The sequence below is a fragment of the Chrysemys picta genome, chromosome 1 (assembly GCF_011386835.1).
Source record: "Chrysemys picta bellii isolate R12L10 chromosome 1, ASM1138683v2, whole genome shotgun sequence".
In the NCBI taxonomy this organism is placed as follows: Eukaryota; Metazoa; Chordata; order Testudines; family Emydidae; genus Chrysemys; species Chrysemys picta.
This window is the reverse complement of record NC_088791.1, coordinates 21,508,096-21,532,291: the sequence shown is the minus strand read 5'-3', so window position 1 is coordinate 21,532,291 and position 24,196 is coordinate 21,508,096.

Below are 24,196 nucleotides of genomic sequence, written 5' to 3'. Positions count from 1 at the left end.
GGCAAGGCACAATAGAAATATTACAATGAGAAGGTGTCATAACATGTGGAGACAGGCACCTGGGTGACATAGGAAGAGCTAGTGGAAAGTGTAAGGGAAGAATATAGGAACGTCTTCCAGATGCATTTCATCCATATAAAAAAAGAAGCAGGGCACATGAGGAATGGTAAAGCCCTTGAATCACTTACTCTGTTATCTCCCTCATATTGTGTATCAAAGCAACAAATAATATCATTTCAAATATATATATATGGCTAAACATATAATAACCAATTATTATTAGTATTTGCATTACAGTAGAAGCTAGAGTCCTGCTGTATTAATTTAGATGGGGTATATAGGCCAAAAGAGTCAAAGATATTAACATGACCCTGAAACTGCCCAATTTTAAAGACTTTTAAGACTGCTTAGTACCATGGCAAACACATTATTAAAAATCCTTTTAAACCTTTTCTTAATGATACAGAAAAGAAGAAAGAACATTAAGCATTAGAAATGTAAAGTATTAAGAAAGGCTTTAATTTTAACAACACCCCTTGTTCCCTTTTCCTTTAGCTGTAGAAATTCTTTAGAAGAAAATAACCCTTTGTTTGACAAGCTCTTAGATGGTGGCTATGACACCATATTCTTAATAGTTGTATGATTATGTTGTAATTATAACATAATTAAGATGGGTCATGTGAGGTGTCATTGGAAAAGTTATGATTTGCTGAATATGATTATCCTAGTTGTATGTGTGTATCATTTTTGTTATTGTCATTGAAGTTATGAATACTGACTATGTATCTGTGTTTCAAATGTAATTACACCTGGGTGACACCCACTAGGCAAGATGCTTCCAGTCTAGACAGCTGGTTGGGAAGGGCCTATTCAGGGTAATGGACCATCAGGGGAAACAAAAGGCCTGAGGAGAAGCTTAGGCCCCACCGGGTGAGCCTTCCTGAGAACATTCCAGACAGCCTGTAAGTAATGGCTGCTATGACTCAGCAAGGGCATGTGACCAGATCACATGGCTCTGAACCATTGTGGTCTCTGTACCTCTCCATCCTCGTCACCTCAGATCTTTTGATCGCTCAGTACTGTACTTATCTTTTCTAATCTCTCCTTTACACACATCCCATCACAAAAGGGACTTGGAATTTTCACCAGACACCTGGTAACCAAAGATCAATACAAAAGATGGACATTGGGGTGTACTGTCCAAGGGAAATAAGGTGAGGATTGAGGAGTAACCTCACCACTTTTCCCTAACCTTTTCTCTCTGCTGCAAAAGGATTCTCTCTCTTTCTGGTCCCTCTTTCCACCTCAAAGCTTCCTCTCTACTGCCTGTGTAAGTCATGGATCTTCTTTACTTTCTCCCCTTCCAGGCTTGCTGGATGCTTGTCAGAGATACGTATCTGTCTCTGTTACTCCTCCACTTCCCCAACCTTGTTTTTTGAGTCCTCTTCGCTATAGAGTAGCTCCAGTGCCCACTTCCGCTCCTCCTGCTAGCTTTCTTAAGCAACAGCAGCAGTAGTGTGAAACTGACTTGATTCTTGTCAGTTTGACTGCTACTCACAATAGTAGAAAGAGAGAACACACACTCAGACAACAATTGACTGCAGGTCCCAAATAGCAGTTTTCATCCTGCTGCAGCTTGGGCAAGCCTTGGGCAGCAGCAGAGACATTGACACTGTTGGCAGACTCAGGAAGCTAACACTGCACCACTATATACTCGGTTTCAATTTGAAATGTTATTGTCACAACCATAAGCTTGTATTTTGGTTTTGTTTGTTTTTGCCAAATAGAAGCTTAAATTCTAAGGACACTAATGGCATTTGTGTGGGGAAACTTCCTACAGGACATGGTTGAGAGGATGAGCGTATTTTTCAAGTTCCTCAAGGGGTTAAGTGATGCATAGATCATTGATTACACCCTCTGAACACAGGTAAATTTAACTCTGAGAACAAGGCTTTCTCCTTAGAGTCAGTGAGTTCAAGGTCCATCATCTGCCTGTTAAATGCAAAGCTGGAAAAGTATATGCACTTCTATGGAGGGAATATTGACAATAAAGTTAGATAAAAAAGTCTGGCATAAACCATGTTTCCACTCAGCAAGAGACAGAACTGCTCCTAAGTAGGTGATGCAACACCTAGTAGTGACAATATCACCCTTCTTAAAGGATATACAATGCTCTGATCATAGCCATTATAATGCCATATTCTACATAAAAAACAACACAACCACCAGACTATATGCTTCTTTCTAATTTTTAAGTCACCAGATGAGGACTTGGAAGACCTGTGTTCAGTTCTTTCCCTGACATTAGGCAAGTTATAAAATGGACTTTGTTCCTTAGTTCCACATCTTTAAAATAGGGAAAACATTTCTGAACCTCACAGGAGTGTTGTAGAGAGAAAATCCAATCAGCTGCACTGATATTATAGTAATGCACCCCAGTATTCACACCTTACACACTACTGTAATAATCTTTGTACAAAATATGCCTTGTAAGGTATCATTTGAAAACTATCAGAGGGGTAGCCGTGTTAGTCTGAATCTGTAAAAAGCAACAGAGGGTCCTGTGGCACCTTTGAGACTAACAGAAGTACTGGGAGCATAAGCTTTCGTGGGTAAGAACCTCACTTCTTCAGTGCACTTGCATCTGAAGAAGTGAGGTTCTTACCCACGAAAGCTTATGCTCCCAGTACTTCTGTTAGTCTCAAAGGTGCCACAGGACCCTCTGTTGCATTTGAAAACTAATCCGCTTGTTCGTCAATAATATCATGGTGAAATGCATAAAACAACATTATAAGCAAAATTATGAACATAACCTGAAATGATGACTGAAATGTGTTTATCTAACAAGTCTGGGAAGTGGGTAAACCTGTTTCTCAAAAACAAAGGACAAGCAGATGCCCCATGCCAGGTATCATCAAAGCTGATGGGCCATCACTTATCAAGTGGCCAATCTTTGACACAGAATAGGGGGAAGGCAAGAGACACACAGCTCTGCATCTTAGCAAACAGGTGGAAAGCAATAGCATAGCACCTCTTCCCCACCAGATTCCATGTTTCCTTGCTGTCAGCAGGAAAGACCTTTAACTAGGGGTCACACTCAGGAAAATGCTTTTCAAAGGGTGACTGAACTATAAACGTGAGGGGCAAAATCACTCCAGGTTCTCTCTCCCTACCTCTCTCTGTCTTTTCACCTAAGAATAGAAAAGAAACAGCCATTGGACTTTTGGCTGAAAATTTGGTCAGTAATGTACTGAAAACATGTGGAAAGGGACTTCACTTAAAACCAAGTCTAGTTTGTTAAGTTTAGAAAGTGTTTTATCTTTATTTTTCTTGTAACCATTTCTGACTTTAACACCTCATTACTTGTACTCACTGAAAATCTATCTCTGTATACTTAAATACACTTTTTTTTTGGTTCTTTAATTAACCCAGTGTTGTGACAGTGTGGGTAAATCCATTTAAGGTGGCAAGTTGTTGTATATTGTTCCCTCACAGGGACAATGGACTTAAAATATCTGAACTGTCCAGAAGAGGGCTAAACAGTACAGAACACACATTTTTTGGAGAAAATCTAGGTCTGGGAATGTGTTGGGTTCACCCTGCAAGTAATAACCAAGGCTGGTAGGCACCAGAGTGTAGCTGGTGTTTTCTGACAGGCTGCTAGGATCTGAGTTACTGAACCAGGACTATGGCCATACACAGACACTCAGGGTGTGACCTGCTTGCTGGCAGGCTGTTTGTGAGCGGCCCATGTAGGAGCTACCGTAGAAAGGCATTGTGAGGCACGTAAGACTACACAGCCCTTTACTGGTCTGGATTACACCTTGAAATACAATAGGGGCCACAGAGACAGAATGGCAAAGCAGGACATGTGCAAATTAAATTTACACTTGCAACCTTAACTCTTCCCCTTAATGCATCATGGTATAGTCTTTTATTACATGATCACATACTATTTCCTAAACAAATGATATAGACTATCATACAGTTTGATTCTCATGTAAAACATGAAACACAACCCAGAGTAGTTTGCCCACATATGGCTCTGTCACTGGATCCCTGTTTTCTTTGGGAAGGTCACTTCATCCCACGTCTTCAATTTCCACATGAACTTAACTGGAGTTAAGCATTTAGCACACTACTTATTATCAAAGGCACTCATCCCCATAATAGCTGATCACTGATATAATAACCAGATTCATTACTCCCCTTTTTAGTCTATACAACAAATATAACCATTAATTGTTCATCTTGTGATGAAATATTATTAGTTAGCATCTGCTGTGGAACTACCCCATTGGCTGTAGTTGAATTCATTGGGATTGCACTAGCCTAGCTGAGAGACAAATTTCGCTCTGCACATTTAAGTTACTGAGACCAATTCTAGTTGGGAAATCTGTAAAAAGTTTTTAACTGTGCCAATGCTTACAAATCCCCAAATGCATAAAACTTAATCATCATCAGTAGCCTAGCGGAAGATTGAAGGATGCTTGTAGCTGGGGTGTTTATCTGCCTGGATTGGATTAGTTTCCTCAGCCTTTATTTGACACAAATGTACCTCTGTCATTTCTCTGACCTCTATGGCAAGATGAAGAGTTAGGCTGATACATTTTATTGATCAGACAAAGAAACACTCCATGGGAAATAAGCAATAGATGCCTTGCTGTGAAATTGAGGATTTAACATCTGTCTCATACAGATGGTAATTAATCTGGAATCTGCAATGCCCTCACATGGTTGGTTGACAACATTACCTTCTTAATCTGGGAGCACAAATAAACAAATATATTGGATTGCTCTGTGAGTAACATTTTATGATTGTGCTATAATTACATATGCAGCCCATAAATCAGAGAGATATATCATCTATGTTGTTAAATGAGTCTATTATTAAAAATGTTTCTCATTTTGCTATTAACTAAATGGTTGATTTCCTACCTCCACAGACCCCCTCCCCCCTTCAGTTTAGGAAATAACAATTTATGAAGCACCAGCAGTCCTGATACATCCCAAGGCTCTGTGCCTCTCTGTTCTCTTTCTGCATTTTTACTGGGGATCCCTTAACCACAGAACCCTCTTAACATATGTTCTTCCTCTAAGCCCTGGTCTACACTATGAGTTTAGGTCAAATTTAGCACCGTTAGATCGATTTAACACTGCACCCATCCACACAACGAAGCCATTTTTGTTGACTTAAAGGGCTCTTAAAATCGATTTCTGTACTCCTCCCCTATGAGGGGATTAGCGCTGAAATCGACCCTGCTGGGTCAAATTTGGGGTAGTGTGGATGCAATTTGACGGTATTGGCCTCCAGGAGCTATCCCACAGTGCTCCATTGTGACCGCTCTGGACAGCACTCTCAACTCAGATGCACTGGCCAGGTAGACAGGAAAAGCCCCGTGAACTTTTGAATTTCATTTCCTGTTTGGCCACCATGGCAAGCTGGTTCTGGGTACATGTCGTCAGCCCCCCCTCCCTCCATGAAATCAATGGCAAAAAATCGTTTCTCGCCTTTTTTCCTGGGTTACCGTGCAGACAACATACCACGGCACGCATGGAGCCCGCTCAGCTCACTGTCACCATACGTCTCCTGGGTGCTGTTGGCTGACGCGGTACTGCAGTGCTACACAGCAGCATCCCCTTGCCTTGCCCTGCAGATGGCAGACAGTACAATATGACTGCTAGCCGTCGTCGTCGTCGTCCCATGGGTGATCCTGGCTGACCTCGGTTAGGGGGTGCCTGGGCAGACATGGATGCTCCTGACCAGCCTCCAGGTCATTCTCTTTTTTAAGTTTCGTCTCATGGAGATTCAGTCCTGCCTGGAATATCACGCCAGCTGGAGGCTTCTGCCTCAGGCTGCTCTCCCAGCCGGCAGCACCGTGCGGTCGCACCTACCCCAGCCTACCCCTTGCTCCCATGGCTCATGAAGCCTGGACAGTAGTAAGGAGCAGTTCAACTATAGGCTGAGCAAGTGCAGAAAGGTGGTTCACTCTACTTCCCTGTAAGCCAACTGCCCTCCCCTCCCCCCTTTGATCTCCGCTTGCAGAGGCAATAAAGTCATTGTTTCAAATTCATGCATTCTTTATTAATTCATCACACAAATGGGGGGATAACTGCCAAGGTAACCCGGGAGGGGTGTGGGAGGAGGGAAGCTCAGGGGTGGGATAGTTGTAGGGGCACCCCCTAGAATGGCATGCAGCTCATCATAGAAGCAGGATGTCTGGGGCTCTGACCCGGAGCGGCCGTTTGCCTCTCTGGTTCTTTGGTAGGCTTGCCTGATGTTCCAGGCAGGACTGAATCTCCATTAGACGAAACTTAAAGAAGGGATTGACCTGGAGTCACTCCCATTTATGTCCAGGCGCCCACGACCGTCCTCAACAAGGCCGGCCAGGAGCACCCATGTCTGCCAGGAGCCCCCGACCGACCTCAGCGAGGCCGGCCAGGAGGAACCATGAGACAGCAGCAGACGGTACAATATGGCTGCTACCCGTTCTTTGCTAACTTGCAAAGGCAAGGAGCTGCTGCTGTGTAGCACTGCAGTACTGCGTCTGTCAGCAGCACCCAGAAGGCATATGGTGACAGTGAGCTGAGCGGGCTCCATGCTTGCCATGACATGTTGTCTGCAGAGGTAACCCATGAAAAAAGGCGAGAAACAATTTTTTGCCATTGCTTTGATGGGGGGGGGGAGAGGGGGCTGATGACATGTACCCAGAACCACCCGCGACAATGTTTTTGCCCCATCAGGCATTGGGAGCTCAACCCAGAATTTCAGTGGGCAGCAGAGACTGTGGGAACAGATTAAAGTGTCACTAGAGGAGGTTTTGGAATTAATTGATAAACTTAACATTAACAAGTCACTGGGACCAGATGGCATTCATCCAAGAGTTCTGAAAGAACTCAAATGTGAAGTTGCAGAACTATTAACTAAGGTTTGTAACCTGTCCTTTAAATCGGCTTCTGTACCCAATGACTGGAAGTTAGCTAATGTAACGCCAATATTTAAAAAGGGCTCTAGTGGTGATCCCGGCAATTACAGACCGGTAAGTCTAACGTTGGTACCGGGCAAATTAGACGAAACAATAGTTAAGAATAAAATTGTCAGAGACATAGAAAAACATAAACTGTTGAGCAATAGTCAACATGGTTTCTGTAAAGGGAAATCGTGTCTTACTAATCTATTGGAGTTCTTTGAAGGGGTCAACAAACATGTGGACAAGGGGGATCCAGTGGACATAGTGTACTTAGATTTCCAGAAAGCCTTTGACAAGGTCCCTCACCAAAGGCTCTTACGTAAATTAAGCTGTCATGGGATAAAAGGGAAGGCCCTTTCATGGATTGAGAACTGGTTAAAAGACCGGGAACAAAGGGTAGGAATTAATGGTAAATTCTCAGAATGGAGAGGGGTAACTAGTGGTGTTCCACAAGGGTCAGTCCTCAGACCAATCCTATTCAACTTATTTATAAATGATCTGGAGAAAGGGGTAAACAGTGAGGTGGCAAAGTTTGCAGATGATACTAAACTGCTCAAGATAGTTAAGACCAAAGCAGACTATGACAAACTTCAAAAAGATCTCACAAAACTAAGTGATTGGGTAACAAAATGGCAAATGAAATTTAATGTGGATAAATGTAAAGTAATGCACATTGGAAAAAATAACCCCAACTATACATACAATATGATAGGGGCTAATTTAGCTACAACAAGGCAGGAAAAAGATCTTGGAGTCATCGTGGATAGTTCTCTGAAGATGTCCACGCATTGTGCAGAGGCGGTCAAAAAAGCAAACAGGATGTTAGGAATCATTAAAAAGGGGATAGAGAATAAGACTGAGAATATATTATTGCCCTTATATAAATTGATGGTACGCCCACATCTCGAATACTGCGTACAGATGTGGTCTCCTCATCTCAAAGAAGGTATACTGGCACTAGAAAAGGTTCAGAAAAGGGCAACTAAAATGATTAGGGGTTTGGTATGGATCCCATATGAGGAGAGATTAAAGAGGCGAGGACTCTTCAGCTTGTAAAAGAGGAGAGTAAGGGGGGATATGATAGAGGTATATAAAATTATGAGTGATGTGGAGAAAGTGGATAAGGAAAAGTTATTTACTTATTCCCATAATACAAGAACTAGGGGTCACCAAATGAAATTAATAGGCAGCAGGTTTAAAACAAATACAAGGAAGTTCTTCTTCACGCAGCGCACAGTCAACTTGTGGAACTCCTTACCTGAGGAGTTTGTGAAGGCTAGGACTATAACAGCGTTTAAAAGAGAACTGGATAAATTCATGGTGGTTAAGTCCATTAATGGCTATTAGCCAGGATGGTAAGGAATGGTGTCCCTAGCCTCTGTTTGTCAGAGGATGGAGATGGATGGCAGGAGAGAGATCACTTGATCATTACCTGTTAGGTCCACTCCCTCTGGGGCACCTGGCATTGGCCACTGTCGGTAGACAGGATACTGGGCTAGATGGGCCTTTGGTCTGACCCGGTACGGCCGTTCTTATGTTCTTATTGTAGGTTTCTAGTCCCAGAATCAGGCACAACAGAATCAACGTTATTAAATTCAATAACTGGTTGGGAAACCTGGTGTGCACAACAGAGACACTCACACTGAGGGCAAAGGAAAGCTTTCACCACTTTTATTAGCACAACTAGTAAAGATAGGAAAGCTCCAAAACACATAAAAAGATAGCAAAAATATAGAGTTAAGGTGATATCTTGTACAATTACTCACACTTATGCTTGTATACTCACACCCTTCCTTGGGGATCTAGTGGTAAGAGACAAAGGTCCAGCCCTGTCCCTGGCATGCCAAATGAGTCCAATGGTCCAGACCTCTTTTTTACATGGTGGTCTGGCCTATTGTAGGACTTAGGTTCTGTCATGAATATTCATTCAAATGCCTAGCTTCTCTTGTCCATATCTAACTTCCTCACCGTACTAATGTTGGTATATCTATATCTTGTAGGTTAGTATATTAATAATTTCAACTAATTATCATATACATCAATTTGTTGCCAAGTCAAGTTTATAGTTTGGAAAAGAGAAGTCTGATAGGGGACATGATAGCAGTTTTCAGGTATCTAAAAGTGTGTCATAAGGAGCGGGGAGAAAACTTGTTCATCTTAGCCTCTAAGGATAGAACAAGAAGCAATGGGCTTAAACTGCAGCAAGGGAGATTTCGTTTGGACATTAGGAAAAAGTTCCTAACTGTCAGGGTGGTTAAACACTGGAATAAATTGCCTAGGGAGATTGAGGAATTTCCATCTCTGGAGATATTTAAGAGTAGGTTAGATAAATGTCTATCAGGGATGGTCTAGACAGTATTTGCCATGAGGGAAGGGGACTGGACTCGATGACCTCTCAAGGTCCCTTCCAGTCCTAGAATCTATGAATAGTTAAGCCTTTGCCAACATTTTATACTAAAATATCCAAGCCCAGTATCAGCTCATTTTTTTGTGCTTACCTGGTATTGTTACACACAAAATCCTCCCTTAAGCATGCTATTCCCAGTTTCCCAAAGCTCAGGGTAACTGTTGGGCCATTTATCTATGCCAAAGGTCATAGGCCTCAAAGCCTTATGCTAACTTATGCCATCTGCTAATGGTTTAAGATAATATCTTACACCATACAGGCATATAGGTTCCTTGCGTTACTGCTAAGTAAAATAAAATGCTGAAGCTAGCTCTATGGGCTGCAATGTAGAGCTGGTGGAAAAAAATAGAAGTTTTGACAAATTTTGAAAAAAATTTCCCTACAATTTTTCATCTAGCTCTAGGTAATGTCATATAACTGGTTAGAGATAAACTTTAATATTACCACCCATTAAAGTATATGGGGGAAGTATACACTTCCTTGATGCTATGATTTCCATATGTGTTAGCAAGACAGAGAACATAAGAACATAGAAACAACCATACTGTGTCACACCAGAAGTCCATCTAGCCCAGTATCCTATCTTCCGACAGTGGCCAATGACAGATGCTTCAGAGGGAATGAACAGAACAGAACAGGTAATCATCAAGCGATCCATCCCCTGTCTCCCATTCCCCGCTTCTGGCAAACAGAGGCAATGAACATCATCCCTGCTCATCCTGGCTAATAGCCATTGATGGACCTATCCTCCATGAACTTATCTAGTTCTTTTTTGAACCCTGTTTTAGTCTTGGCCTTCACATCCTCTGGCAGAGTTCCACAGGTTGACTGTGTGTTACTTCCTTTTGTTTGTTTTAAACCTGCCGTCTATTAATTTCATTAGTGATTCCTAGTTCTTGTGTTATGAGAAAGAGTAAATAACACTTCCTTATTTACTTTCTCCACATCACTCATGATTTTATAGACCTCTATCAGATCCCCCTTAGTCATCTCTTTTCCAAGCTGAAAAGTCCCAGTCTTATTAATCTCTCCTCATATGGAACCTGTTCCATATCCCTAATCATTTTTTTTGCCTTTTCTATAACTTTATTTCAATTCCAATATATCTTTTTTGAGATGGGGGTGACCACATATCCATGCACTATTCAATATGTGGGCATACCATGGATTTATATAGGGGCATTATGATATTTTCTGTCTTATTATCTATCCCTTTCCTAATGATTCCCAACATTCTGTTAGCTTTTTTGACTGCCGCTGCACATTGAGTGGATGTATCCACAATGACTCCAAGAGCTCTTTCTTGAGTGGTAACAGCTAATTTAGACCCCATATTTTTATATGTATAGTCGGGATTATGTTTTCCAATGTGCATTACTTTGCATTTTTCAACACTGAATTTCATCTGCCATTTTCTTGCCCAGTCACCCAGTTTTGTGAGTTCCCTTTGTAACTCTTCACAGTCAGAGGTGCTTTTTTCTGCAGCATGAATACGACATTTGTTGCTCTTGAAATTTCAAATGGATTTAGTGCTAGTATAATAATCTGGATTGAGTGTTGAGGAGACTGTAATCCCTTATATATCTCCAGAGCAGACATAGCACTCCACTGGCAGTGCATACTTACCCACACTGCCCAGCCTATGTGCCCCAATAACATAGAGGAAGTGAATAAGGGTGAATAAGTAGTTTCCTCTTCATATCCATGGATGGCCAATAAAAGTGCCATTCAGTTCCAGATGTTGTGATGAAGACAAATAGGGTGACACGCAGGCTCCATTGAATGGCAAAATTCCCATAGATTTCAATGGGGTCCGGATTTAACTCCTGGTCTCTTCACTGGTGCTAAAGCAAGAATAAATAGAGGAGTGCAGCTCTCCATGGCTTGGATAAGCAGAGGTTCCTCCCTCATTACATCTTTCTCCTGGGCTGGCGCAAGGAGCTCTCTTCCTATCATTTCAATCTGTTGTAACCACTGCCTCTGGGAACTACATGGAGCCTGAGACCAGCAACCCTTCCATGTCAGCCTTTAAACAGATGCCAGATATTTATGATTTCAAAGCCTGATCCAAAACGCTTTGAAGTCAATGGAAAGACTCCCATTGACTTTAATGGGCTTTGGATCCAGATCTCAGTCACTACCAACAAGGGATTGATTTAAACTAGCTACATGTTAATGACTTGGATAATAGAGTAGCGAGTATGCTTATAAAATTTGCAAATGATAGCAAGCTGGGAGGGGGTGCAAGAACTTTGGAGAACAGGTTTAAACTTCAAAATGACCTTGACAAATTGGATAATTGTTCTGAATTCAACAAGGTGAACTTCAGCAATGACAAGTGCAAAGTATTTCACTTAGGAAGGAAAAATCAAATGTACAACTACAAAATAGAGAATAACTGTCTAGGTGGTAGTACTGCTGAAAAGGATCTGGGGGGGTTATAGTGGACCACAAATTGAATATGAGCATCACTGTGAAGCAGCTACAAAAATGATTCTGGGGTGTATTAACAGGAGTGTTGTATGTAAGAAACAGGGGGTAATTGTCCTGCTCTACTTGGCACTGGTAAGGCCCCAGCTGGAGTACTGAGTCCAATTCTGGGCACCACAGTTTACGAAAGATGTGGATAAATTGGACAGAGTCCAGAAGAAAGCAACAAAAATTATGAAAGATTTAGAAAACCTGACCTATGGGGAAGGGTTAAAAAATCTGAGCAAGTTTAGTCTTGAGAAAAAAATACTGAGGGGGGACCTGATAACCATCTTCCAATATGTTATAAAGAGAATGTGATCAATTGTTTTCCAGGTCCACTGAAATAGAAGAAGTAGTAAGAGGCTTAATCTGCAGCAAGGGAGATTTAGGTTGGATATTAGGGAAAACTTTCTAACTATAATGGTAGTTAAACTCTGGAATAGGTTTCCAAGGGAGGTCTTGGAATCACCATCATTGGAAGTTTTTAAAAACAAGTTGGACAAACACCTGTCAGGGATGTTTCAGAGTAGCAGCCGTGTTAGTCTGTATCCGCAAAAAGAAGAACAGGAGGACTTGTGGCACCTTAGAGACTAACAAATTTATTAGAGCATAAGCTTTCGTGGACTACAGCCCACTTCTTCGGATGCATATAGAATGGAACATATATTGAGGAGATATATATACACACAGACAGAGAGCATAAACAGGTGGGAATTGTCTTACCACCTCTGAGAGGCCAATTAATTAAGAGAAAACAAACTTTTGAAGTGATAATCAAGCTAGCTCAGTACAGACAGTTAGATAACAAGTGTCAGGGATGGTTAGGCTTACTTGGTCCTGCCACACCTCAGGGGCTGGACTTGATGAGTTCTCAAGGTCCTTTCCAGCCCTACATTTCTACGAGTACATGGAAGACCCTTTATATTGTTACCAATACTCTGAGCCAAATCATTCCCTCAAATGTTTGTTCTTCGGGTTTTTCTTTTAAATGAAGATGTAGATCCTAGAGAAGAACGTTAAATCTGGAGGATGACACTAAAGGTTATATCCTTGGGACAACAAGATTCTATTACCACGACAACCAAATACACAACACTAAACCCTATGAATTTACACATCCTCTGTGCCCTCACTTTTGTATTATCTCTACTTTAAAGGCTGAGTTATTGATAGACCTTAGGAGCTGTAGAATTTTGTTGTGAGAGTTTGGAGCCATAAAGACTATGGCTATATCCATCTGAACTTTTCTGAATTGATTCATCAATCTTTTGAGTGAATCTTGCTGTGAAGTCTGTGCTGGATTCTAATAGTGTAGGGCTTTAGAAATCTATATAGCTGCTATACCAGTCATTCATTAAAGCTCAGCTGTAAGTCTTTCTAAACTATGCAATTGTTTTTCTTTTCTGGGAGCAGACAAAGCATCAGGGTGAATTTGGAAATTATGTAGGCCTTGATGTACAAGTCTCATTTTGACAGGATTTCTGCAATGTTCATAGAGAGAGGTCATATCACTAGGGGGGAAATCCAAAACCACTGTAACTGGCAAGCCACTTTTAGTACATTACACAAATATTATCAGGCTTGCATAAATATATTTGTTCTTCTGTCATTGGTACTAATCAATAGGGACTACAGTCCCATCATCGTGGAATCTACATTAGACAGTAAGTGGCTTTGCATGAATTTGGAAGATAAGAGACCAGCTATGTCTGTGAAATGTGGGTTTTTTAGTCTGGATCTTGGGTTTATCAAGAAGAACAACTCTCTGCCTTTCCTCAGCTGCCTCTCCTTGTGGTTGAAACAACTTTCCTTCTTTGAGTGCCATACAGCCTTTCTGTCCTGTTCCAAAATCATAACTCACTTGTTTTTGCTAGCCTTAATTTGTTAGTCTCTAAGGTGCCACAAGTACTCCTGTTCTTCTTTTTGCGGATACAGACTAACACGGCTGCTACTCTGAAACCTACCTTTGCCTATACTCCTCACTCTGAACCCAAATTTTGATACATTTACTTTTGGTTTAAAAAGAAGCAATAGTGCTGCTGAGGGAAAGGAATATTTTTTTCAAGCTATGTTGCCTCTGCCCCGGTCTACACTACAGGGTTAGGTCAAATTTAGCCGTGTTAGGTCAATTTTATAATGAATGCGTCTACACAAGCAACCCCGTTCCGTCGACCTAAAGGGCTCTTAAAATCGACTTCTGTACTCCTCCCCGACGAGGGGAGTAGCACTAAAATTGACCTTGCTGGGTTGAATTTGGGATACTTCGGATGCAAATCTATGTTATTGGCCTCCGGGAGCTAACCCAGAGTGCGCCAATGTGACCGCTCTGGACTGCATTTTCAACTCCAATGCACTAGCCAGGTACACAGGAAAAGCCCTGGGAACTTCTGAATTTCATTTCCTGTTTGGTCAGTGTGGCGAGCTCAGCAGCACAGGTGACCATGCAGTCCCCCCAGAATCGCAAACGAGCTCCAGCATGGAGCGAACGGGAGACACAGGATCTGATTGCTGTATGGGGAGAAGAATCTGGGCAGGCAGAACTCCGATCAAAAAGAAGAAATGCTAATATATATGCCAAAATCGCACAGGGCATGATGGACAGAAGCTACAACAGGGACACACAGCAGTGCCACGTGAAAGTCAAGGAGCTCAGGCAAGCCTACCAAAAGACAAAGGAGGCAAATGGTCGCTCTGGGTCAGAGCCCCATACATGCCGCTTCTATGATCAGTTGCATGGCATTCTAGGGGGGGACCCTACCACTACCCCACCACTGTCCGTGGACACCTGCAAGGGGGGAGACTCATGCAACACGGAGGAGGATTTTGTGAATGAGGAAGAGGAGGAGGAGAATGCGCAGCAGGCAAGCAGTGAATCCATTCATCACCCTGGAGCCAATACCCTCCTAAGGCGGGATCCCTGACCCTGAAGGCAGAGAAGGCACCTCTGGTGAGTGCACATTTGTAACTACAGTACAGGGTTTAAAAGCAATAGTGTTTAATGTTTGATTTGCCATGAAGACTTGGGATGCATTTGCAGCCAGTACAGCTACTGGAAAAGTCTGTTAACGTGTCTGGGGATGGAGCGGGAATCCTCCAGGGACATCTCCATGAAGCTCTCCTGGAGGTACTCTGAAAACCTTTGGAGAAGGTTTCTGGGGAGGGCTGCCTTATTTCGTCCCCCACGGTAGGACACTTTACCACGCCAAGCCAGTAGCAAGTAGTCTGGAATCATTGCAGCACAAAGCATGGCAACAAATGGTCCTGGATTTTGGTCGCATTCAAGTAAGATTCGGTCGATATCTTTCTGCGTTAGCCTCAGGAGAGTGACATCATTCATGGTCACCTGGTTGAAATAGGGGAATTTTTGTAAGGGAACAGTAAAAGGACCCTGTTCATGTCGGGCTGAAAGGGATCATCCCTGAGAATAGTCACGCAGCAGTGGAAGGGGTGAAGGGATCATCCCAAATAGTCACACGGAGGGTGGAGGAGGTGTGTGCTGCACATCCGCCCGAAAACCGCAGCCCTTCCTTTTAAATGGCAAATCCAACCGGCATTCCTTGCTATGGGAAAGGCGGGCACTGCAGTTTGAAAAGATTTCCACATGTTATGAAGACCTTAGAAGCCAAATCCGCTTACCATGGCTGCCTGGACACCGAATTCTGTTGCCCAGCTGTGTGTGATGTGTCACCATACTGGCAGGTGCTCAATATAAAAGGCAAAATGCGATCTTGTACATAAAGCACATGTGCTGTCTGCTGTGAATTGCTTGATTCACTGTGAAAGAGTCTCCCTTTTGTTCTGAGAAATGTATTATCTTAAATTTTACTCTCCCTTTTTATCCCACCGCAGGTGCAAATGTTTCTATGCTCCCCCTATCATCTCTGTCCCTGAGGTTATCGCAGATTAGAAGGCAAGAAAAACATACTCGCGGTGACATATTTTCCAAGCTCATGCAGTCCTCCTGCATTGATAGGGCACAGCTGAATGCATGGAGGCATTCAGTGGCAGAGTCCAGGAAAGTATTAAGTGAGCACGATGAGAAGAGGCAGGATGCAATGCTGAAGCTAATGGGAGAGCAAACGGATATGCTCAGGCATCTGGTGGAGCTGCAGGAAAGCCAACAAGAGCATAGACCGCCACTGCATCCACTGTAAAACCGCTGCCCTCCTCTCCAAGTCCCATATCCTCCTCACCCAGACGCCCAAGAACGCAGGGGGGAGGCACTGGGCACCCAGCCTCTTCACTCCAGAGGATGGCCCAAGCAACAGAAAGCTGTCATTCAAACAGTTTTGATTTGTAGTGTGGTTACAATAAGCAATGTGGCCTTATCCTTCCTTCCTCCCCTCCTTCCCCACCCTACCCTACCCCACCCGGGCTACCTTATCAGTTATCTCCCTTTTTTTTAATTAATAAAGAAAGAATGCATGGATTCAAAACAATAGTGACTTTATTTCCTTTGTCAGCTGTGATCAAAGAGGGGAGAGTGGTTGGCTTACAGGGAATTAAAAACAACAAAGGGGGCGGGTTTGCATCAAGGAGAAACACACACAACTGTCACACCGTAGCCTGGCCAGTCATGAAACTGGTTTTCAAAGCTTCTCTGATGCGCAGCGTGCCTACGTGCTCTTCTAATCGCCCTGGTGTTTGTCTGTTCAAAATTGGCAGCCAGGCGATTTGCCTCAACCTCCCACCCCGCCATAAACATCTCCCCCTTACTCTCACAGCTATTATGGAGCACACAGCAAGCAGTAATAACAATGGAAATATTGGTTGCGCTGAGGTCTAACCTAGTCAGCAGACAGTGCCAGCAAACTTTTAAATATCCAAGGGCACATTCTACCACCATTCTGCACTTGCTCAGCCTATAGTTGAACTGCTCCTTACTACTGTCCAGGCTGCCAGTGTATGGCTTCATGAGCCATTGGAGCAAGGGGTAGGCTGGGTCTCCAAGTATAACTATTGGCATTTCAACATCCCTAAAAGTAATTTTCTGTTCTGGAAAGTAGTCCCTTCTTGCAGCTGCTCAAACAGCCCGGAGTTTGTAAAGATGCGAGCGTCATGCTCCTGTCCCGGCCATCCCATGTTGATGTCGGTGAAACGTCCCTTGTGATCCACCAGTGCTTGCAGCACCATTGAGAAGTACCCCTTGCGGTTTATGTACTGGTTGGCAAGGTGGTCTGGTGCCAAGATAGGGATATGTGTTCCGTCTATCGCCCCGCCACAGTTAGGGAACCCCATTGCAACAAAGCCATCTACTATGACCTGCACATTTCCCAGAGTCACTGATTGCATTGGCTACTTGAATCACAGCAGTCCCCACAGTAGATTTGCCCACTCCAAATTGATTCCCAACTGACCGGTAGCAGTCAGGCGTTGCATGCATCCACAGGGCTGTCGCCACTTGATTCTTAGCAGTCAGGACAGCTCTCATCTTGGTATTCCTGCGCTTCAGGCCAGGGGAAAGCAGCACACTGAGTTCCAGGAAAGTGGCCTTATGCATGTGAAAGTTTTGCAGCCACTGAAATCACTCCATACCTGCAACACTATACGGTCGCACCAGTCTGTGCTTGTTTGCTGGGTCCAGAATCGGCATTCCACTGTATCAACCAGTCCCACTGCCACCATGATGTCCCAATTGCCACATCCCGTGCTTTCAGGAACATCTGTGTCCATGTCCTCCTCACAATCGTCCTCGTGCTGCAGTCTCTTAGCCAGGTTCTGCACATACTGCAGTATAATGTGCGAGGTGTTTACAATGCTCGCAACAGCAGCGGTGAGCTGAGCGGGCTCCATGCTTGCCATGCTATGGCGTCTGCATGAGTAACCCAGGAAAAAAGGCACAAAATGATTGTCTGCAGTTGCTTTCATGGAGGGAGGAAGGGAGGGAGAGAGGGAAGGGAGACTGACGACATGTACCCAAAGCCACCCGCCACAATGTTTTTGCCCCATCAGGCATTGGGAGCTTAACCCAGAATGCCAGTGGGCAGCGGAGACTGTGGGAACTGTGGGATAGCTTTCCACAGTGCACCGCTCCATGAGTCAATGCTAGCCACGGTAGTGAGGACGCACTCCGCTGACTTAATGCGCTTAGTGGGGACATACACAATCGACTGTATAAAATCGATTTCTAAAAATCGACTTCTATAAAATCGACCTAATTTGGTAGTGTAGACATACTCTTAGTCACTTGGGTAACATGGCTCTTTTGACTCTTTTTCATTCATTGGATGAATGGTTCTGGTGATTATACACATGAATTAAAACAATTATCTCTGTGTTTATTGAGCATGCAAGCTTCAAATTTGTACCCAATAAAACACATAATAAAAATTGACTTTCTGTGAGTTGTTCTGCCAGTAAAACTTGTCTGCACAAAAGCCTGCAGATGGCAAGCATGGAAAGGGGTGCGATTATGTCTAAAGTTAATTTGGTTCAATATTTGAATGAATATTTGGAGGAAACATACTACAGTATTCACACAGCTCCAAGAAATAAAATGCCTGACTCTGCTCCCTTACACTCATCTTACAGCTCCGTAGATGCATGGGTTTCAGTGGAGGTATTTCAGAGAGGAGAACAGTAATGTCAATGTTGCATTTAGCATATCTCACTCACTGGGCTTTCACTGTTCCAACCTTCCTCTTGCCATCCTCCTATTCACTCTTTCTTTATTGACATCCCTTGCTTTTCCTGGCTAATTGGAAGCAAGCTCCACAGGGCAGAGACCTGCCTATTTTTGTTTGTCTGTAAAAATCATGGAAATACTAAGTGTGCCTCTGACAGTGGCCAAAACTTGATATGTCAGATGAACGTTTGATAGAAAATTGTGTAAGGAATTATTAGTAAACCATATATACTAAATAATGTCAGAGAAACGAATATTGCACATAGTATTTGAAGAAAATATAAAGGCATTTTTGCTTTTTGTTTGTGTCTCTGATGCAGCGTTTCAGAAACAGCTTCAGGACTGTGTAAACCATGAACCCTGGTTTGTGAGTCTTATTTGTAAAAAAATTAATTTGTGTAAATAGCAGAATGAAGCAGTGTCAAGTTCCAGGTGCACTCCCTCGCCCATCCCAATAAGAGAAGTTAACAAGTAAAAACCCAACCCCACAAAAACAGACCAGTAAGGAGAATAACAACTATTGTAAGATAAAAGCTCGATAGAGCCAGTGGGGTTGACAGCAGAGAATAAATGACAAAAGTAGACAGAAAAAGGTAAGTTTTAGCAGGATAAGCAAAAACATATTTGTTTAGATTAGTTATTGTGATTTATGCATTCAAATATTTTAATTTGGGGTTAGAATAGGTAGGTAGATACACAGATGAGATAACTTGGTAAACTGAGTTTGTGCAAAGTTATGGAACAAGGGATAAAAAGTAGGTGATTGATAACAAGAGTGTGGATAAAACACAGAGGAAGAACATTTTCCAGTTATTGTATTTTAGGAACAACCTCCTCCCCCCAAAAATCCCTAGCTATTATTTAGCACTTTTCCTTGGTAGAACTCAAGCCACTTTATAAAGGAGGTCAGTGTCATTATCCCCATTTTACTGATGGGGAGACTGAGTCACAGGAGGTAAAGTAACTTGCCCAAGGTCACCCAGTTCAGACCCAGGAATATAATCCAGATCTCATGAGTCCCAGTCCAGTATTCTAACCACAACAATCTCCTGTGATGCCCTTTATTATATTTGTTACTTCTGCCCCAAAAGTGTGAGTTAGCTGACGTGACCATATTATATAAAAATAGGAAGCTGCTTGTAATTTACATTTATTTTCAAATTTCTTTTCTATATATTCTGTTATATAACTCTGGAGAAATAAAATTCCTAGGGATTATAAAGATCTGGGCTTGTATTACTGTATTATTACTGGAACATATTGTTTCACGTCAGTCAGTTAAAATGAACCATATATTTTATTTAACAAAATCAAGGCTTTGTTTGATTGTATTTCACATGCAATTGGGTGTTTAGAAGCTGATAAAAAATAAACCTTTTAAAGCTCTTGTATGTATCAGCAGTTTATGCAATTTTTCTTTGGGCTCTTCTTGTTTATGTTCTAGCAATAACCCTTCATACTGTCGCTCTTCTTAAGCACTCATATATAAAAGGGTCACTAGATTACGGTGAGTAATATAACAATGCCACTAAAGTCTTACAAATGAATTTCCTTTACACAACAATATGTGCACTTCTACATGATGTCTCAAGCCAACAGGACTGTTTCAGAATGAATCCCCTTGAAGAAAGATCTCTAACCCCCACCATTGAAGGATTCTTGCTGACCTTGATGTGCAGAACAAGGTCGCTCATATTCCTGAAGGAAAGGAAACATAACACTTCCCTGTCGACAGATATGAGGCAACTGGGATGAGATGGCTGTTCCACTCAGAAGGAAAGCTGATATGCTGTAATGAGCACTATTCCAGGGCATCTTTCCATGCACTCACAATACTTTACATGCAGACTTTCAAATGAAGCACCAAAGGGAGCATGATCTGAAATAAATTAGCATGTGACATTTTGCATATTGAAATTGTTTGTTATTGGAAGATCAGATGAGAATCAGCTCTGTATTACCAACTGCTTGGAACAGTAATATAATACAATATGATATAATAATAGAACACTAATAAGTCTTAAGCATATTTACAAGGGTTGGATAACCATGCACACAATTGTGGCAATTCCAGCTTGGTCACTAAACAAGTTACCAAAATGAGATCTGAAGCTGGCCAGTGCACAGGCTATATTTCAAGAAACAAATGTGCAGGAAGCATGAAGCTCTTCGTGGCAGAGTACTGAACAGGGCTTGACCAGAAGCAATACAAATGCTTGCTGGAACTGATTCTGTAGGGGAAGCAGTTCCATGACACGACAGCCTGACATTACCAATACATCAGAAGCTCTGCAGAAATACAGTGCCTTGCCTTGGCAGATATACTAGGTTGTCTAGTTGAGAAGTGCTTCTGTGTACCGCAGAGTGTAAATTAAACAACAAAGCTTGTTCCATTGCATTAATAAGCAACTCACTGCCAATGTCTAAGAATTACATGTTGCTCTTGCAATGTGCATTTAAGCTGCTTCATAGGATCTTTTTTATCACCTAGCAAAAGAGTGTCTATAAACATCCATCAAACTATAACCACTTTAAATCCGCCATCTGCATAAAGTAAGTCCCCAAGGATGCAGAGATGGTTGGGGTTTTTGGTCCACATTTTTAAGACAACAGTATTCTTTTGGTAAAAGTTACTGGTCATGAAAGCTGCTGGGTTCATAAGCAATGGGTACTGAATCTTGCTGCTTATCCACAGAAGACATGCAGCCGGGGGACTAGATGGCTCCAGGAATGGAATGTAGAACCCTTCACAGTTGCTTTGACTTCATCCTACATCAGTGGTGATCAAAACTGATTATTTTATAGCTGTTCAGAGGCCTATGGAGAAAGATAATAGTGTAAATCCTGTTCTTAACCTCTGCATACAGCATCGGTGAGACTGGTATTGGAATTCTGCCTCCGATTCTGGAGCCCACATTCTAAAAAGGATTATAAAAATTGGAGGAGGTGCAGGAAAGAGCCACAAAATTATTTGAGGGATGGAGGAAAAAGCCTTACAATGAGAGACTTAAAAAGCTTAATCTGTTTATCAAAAAGTAAATTGAGAGGTGACTTGATTACAGTGTATTAGAACCTTCATGGGGAGAAAATACTGGGTACCTAAGAGCTCTTTAATCTAGTGAAAGATATGCTTTAGTCTAACTCAATTTATTGGTCTTAATACAGGGGTAATTGGGTGAAATTTAATAGCTGGTGATATACAGGATGTCAGACTAAATGATTTAGTGGTCCCTTCTGGCCTTAAGCTCTATAAATCTGTGGACAGGTGATAAATAACAATTGTCACTCTATACATAATTAGACGTTGGGATGGATTGTGATTTGGACTACATGGCTGCAGATGTAGTGAGTAAGGAGAGGAAGTAAGAATTCCCCATGCACTCCTGGGTGGACTACTCCAGTCTAGAATCTGGGTATGTAGTATTAAGTAGGTACATTAGAATCATAGGACTGGAAGGAACCTCGAGAGGTCTTGTAGTCCAGTTCCCTGCACTCCTGGCAGGACTCAGTATTATATAGATCATCCCTGACAGGTGTTTGTCTAACCTGCTCTTTAAAATCTCCAATGCTGAAGATTCCACAACCACCCTAGGCAATTTATTTCAGTGCTTAATTCCCCAGGTTGTCCTTATTTCCTTTTTTATAGATGGGCACTATATTTGCCCTTTTCCAGTCTTCTGATATCTCTCCCGTCTTCCATGACTTTTCAAAGATAATCGCTAGTGGCTCAGATATCTCCTCAGTCAGCTCTTTGAGTATTCTAGGATGCATTTCATCAGGCCCTGGTAACTTGAAGACATCTAATTTGTCTAAGTAATTTTTAACTTCTTCTTTCCCTATTTTAGCCTCTTCTGATCCTACCTCCTTTTCACTGGTATTGTCAAGGCTGCTTCCCCACTTTGAACTTTAGGGTACAAATGTGGGGGCCTGCATGAAAATTTCTAAGCTTAACTACCAGCTTAGATCTGGTCCGCTGCCACCACTCCCAAAGTGCTAATTCCCTTCCCTGGGTAGCCTTGAGAGACTCTTCACCAATTCCCTGGTGAATACAGATCCAAACCCCTTGGATCTTAAAACAAGGAGAAATTAACCATCCCCCTCCTTTCTCCCACCAACTCCTGATGGATCAAGATCCAACCCCCTTGGATCTTAAAAACAAGGAAAAATCAATCAGGTTCTTAAAAAAAAGGCTTTTAATTAAAGAAAAAGGTAAAAATCATCTCTGTAAAATCAGGATGGAAAATAACTTTACAGGGTAATCAAACTTAAAGAGCCCAGAGGAATCCCCTCTAGCCTTAGGTTCAAAGTTACAGCAAACAGAGATAAACACTCTAGCAAAAAGGTACATTTACAAGTTGAAAAAACAAAGATAAAAACTAACACGCCTTGCCTGGCTGTTTACTTACAAGTCTGAAATATGAGAGACTTGTTCAGAAAGATTTGGAGAGCCTGGATTGATCTCTGGTCCCTCTCAGTCCCAAGAGAGAACAACCCCCAAAACAAAGAGCACAAACAAAACCCTTCCCCCCACCAAGATTTGAAAGTATCTTGTCCCCTTATTGGTCCTTTGGGTCAGATGTCAGCCAGGTTACCTGAGCTTCTTAACCCTTTACAGGTAAAAGGATTTTGGAGTCTCTGACCAGGAGGGATTTTATAGTACTGTACACAGGAGGGCTGTTACACTTCCCTTTATAGTTATGACAGGTATTCACTATGTTAGACATCCAATCACTGCCAACCAGCTTTGTGAAAACTGAAACAAAGAAGTCATTCAGCACCTCTGCCATTTCCACATTTTCTGTTATTGTTTACCCCCCTTCATTGAGTAACGCTCCTACCCTGACCTTGGTCTTCCTCTTGCTTCTAATGTACTTCTAGAATGTTTTTTTTGTTGTTGTTACTCTTTATGTCTCTAGCTAGTTTGATCTTGTTTTGTGCCTTGGCCTTTCTAATTTTGTCCCTACATACTTGTGTTATTTTTTATATTCATCCTTTGTAATCTGACCTCGTTTTCACTTTTTGTAGCACTCTTTTTTGATTTTTAGATCATTGAAGATGTCCTGGTTAAGCGAGGGTGGTCTCTTGCCATAATTCCTATCTTTCCTATGTGTGCTTGCTTACATATAACCCCAGAGCAGGGATGAGGAGAGTAAGTGGAGCCTTGGCTCCTTCCTCTTTATACTCACTGATCAGCATAGCTGAGCTGCCACAGGGGAGGGTTACTTACTAGATACCCGCTTCCCTCCGTGGACCAAGGAAAAAGGAGAGTTATCTCTGAGTCTCTGTATCCCCTGGAGCAGTGCATCTCACACCTCAGCTCTTGCTCCAGCCTGCGTCAAAAGGCACAGCCTAGACTCTAGTGAACTAAAGACCAGACCTGTGAGCTGGTATGTGTTACCACCGCCATTTTACCAATGGGGCCCAGAGAGGTTAAGTAACTTGCTCAAGGTCACACAGGGAAGCAGTTAAACTAGAACTTAAAACTCTGACTCTCAGTCTCATGCTGTAATCACCATACCCATTTTGCCTATGGTATTTATGCCCATTGATTAGCATAAATGTGATCTAGTTGGTATTACTGAAACCTGGGGGGGATGATTCCCATGACTGGAATGTTAAAATCAATGGTTTAATCTATTTAGGAAGCACTAAGTGGGCAAAAGGGGAGGGGGAGTGGCGTTCTGTCAAAAATAGCATTACCTGTTTCTGAGTCACGGATCA